This window comes from Primulina eburnea, chromosome 4, assembly GCF_022965805.1.
Source record: "Primulina eburnea isolate SZY01 chromosome 4, ASM2296580v1, whole genome shotgun sequence".
In the NCBI taxonomy this organism is placed as follows: Eukaryota; Viridiplantae; Streptophyta; class Magnoliopsida; order Lamiales; family Gesneriaceae; genus Primulina; species Primulina eburnea.
In genome coordinates this window covers 1044935-1047603 of record NC_133104.1, presented here as the reverse complement: position 1 = coordinate 1047603, position 2669 = coordinate 1044935, and positions in this window count along the sequence as shown.

Genomic DNA, 2669 nt, shown 5'->3' with positions numbered 1-2669 from the left:
TTAGATTTTTATCTTGTAATTAACTAGTCAAACTCCGGTCTTCGTCCACAAACTTTGATCTTTTTTTTTTGTTCTGATTGACTGGAATTACTTAGTTGATACATGAAGATACTTCCGGGTCTAAAATGAAAGAAAAATAGCGTACATGGACCTCAAGTTTTGTGAAAATTGCAAAATTGGTAACATAAATTGGCCTATTTTTTACTTTTCGTCCTGAAACAGTATTTCCAAGTTAGTCGCAAAAAATCCAAGTTACACGATGAAAATCGGAATTTCACCGAGATGAAAAGACAAAGACAACTGACGAGACTAATTTCATAACTTCTCATAGTTTATATTAAACTATATTTAAAACAAACCGATCCATGATCAGTAAAACATCTAAAAAAATTCCTCAAAAAAATCTAAAAATTATAGATTGCTTGTGCACCAGATCTATAGGCAATTGATGGCTAGTCATGGTAGCCGCCAACAATTTAAGGTTGCTCGTAGATTTTACGATAACTTGATTGCTCCTTTGCTCGCAGCTCTTGCCTAATTTTCAAAAGGAGCAATAATATGATCAAATTTAAAAATAATGGAAATAATTGTACTGTCAGCCTCTGTGACAACTGCCGACCCGTGCTGGAAGACTAGAAAACAGTAGGGATTCTAAGTAGAGATGTGACGTGCACATGCAATTAGCGATCCATAGAGCACAGGGCTGATCTAGTAATATGGATAATCAAACCCGAACCCGAACTCAAACCCGACGCTCATGTGAAAACTCAAAACCTTTGTTTCGTTTGTGGAATCAGACAGATGAAAAAAATATGATATAAATATGAAAAATAAGTATAATATGAAAAATATAATGATTTATAATGGTGATCTTTTCGTTGAATTTGGGTCCGACGATATTGGATGAAATAAAGATATGTTAAAAACTAAATGTCTTACTATTTACACCAAGGATGTAAATATAATATTCTCTAATTTTCGAGGGTATTTATTAACGTCGAAATATATATATTTTTATTAACCCTAGCAAATTGTAAAGTTTTATGAAGTGATTTTAGACTTGATCTAAACTCAGTACACAAGAACACATCTGATATAAAAAAATCAAATTTATGGATCTAAACTTGTTACTTCATTAATCATGATTAAACTTGAAATAAAATAATCTGAAAATTTCAAAATTGGTTCAACAAGTTGCTCTGACTGTGATTTTGGTCTTCTAATTGTTCAATGTAAGTTTTAGTCCGATATTTTTGTTTCATAGAAATTTTTTAGTAATTTTTCATTAAAATAGTGACATGACACAATTACGTCAGCATTAACTGACACTAAATCAATAATGATCGATTATATGTTAACAATATTAAGTGGTACATCAACACTTCGGTGAGAAAATCATTAAAATCGCAAAACAGACAATAATGATATTAAAACTGAAATTTGATTTGTCAGATGACCGATTTTGTTATTTTGAAAACTACTCAGACGGAATTTAAAAATATGTACAATATTTTGCAAATTGTTTTCAAGATCAAACTCGAGCTGAAATATACCGTTACCTAACTTGAGTACTCGACTTGATTGCATACCGAAAATACAAATTTCGAGTCGATTATATCGTCTGCTACCCTATAAATCATAGATGAGGGCCCTCGTCCTCAAAGGCAAAGGCAACGTTAGCGAATTAAATTTATTAAGACAGCCATGCATAGTACGTCCTTTCTCTGGTTGGGAGTACTAGGTACTACTTGGTCTTTGACAAGGTTATAGTCTTCTCTTACAAAAAAATATAACTTAAATTATTTATAAAAATTCCTTTTCGGTGTCTTTAATTATTGGATTTCTACCATCTTTAAATAACGGACATTTGCTTAAGTAAACTATTTCTTAAACATGAGATTTTCAAAGGTTTCTCTATGGATAACAATGCATTAAATTCGCCTGGTTCGGGAACCAGGTCAAATGGGTTGGGGGACATATCTAAAATTAATTATATTTTTTCAATTTACTTTCCGATATTGTTCTTGTCCTCCTCCTAAAGTTTTACGGCCCGACTAACAGATAGACACACATCTCCTCGGAATCACCAGCACCAACAGATTGACACGCATCTCCCCAGAATCATGAGCCTAACAGCCCGACCAATTAGCACCCAAGTAGGTGCACTCTGCGCATGCCACAAGTATAATGAAATAACGTTACATCTTGGCTAACAGCTATAGCTTTTGGCCTAGTGATAAGCATTTGATCCTAACAATTGGTATCAGAGCGACGTCATATGTTCAAGTCTCCCAAGAAGCATATTTCTTTACTTCTTTGGGGTGGGAATTGGGATGGGTTGGGGGGATGTTGAGTTAAGCGTATATTAGTGAGATTAGTACTGTGATAGGGTGACCTTCTGGAAGCTGATGTTGCGACGTTTGATCTGGTTAGCTAAGTGGGCCGTAAAAGAATGACATTATATCTCAACAAATAATACTGTCTCTGTTGGGGACATGACTGATGGTAGAGAAAAAGTAAGAATGATCTCTAAGGGATATGAGACAACATAAGCAGATAGACACGCATATCTTCGGAATCATGGCTCTAACAGCCCGACCCATTAACACCTAAGTAGGAGCACTCTGTACTGCCACAAGTATAAGGAAATAAAGTTGCGCCTTGATTAA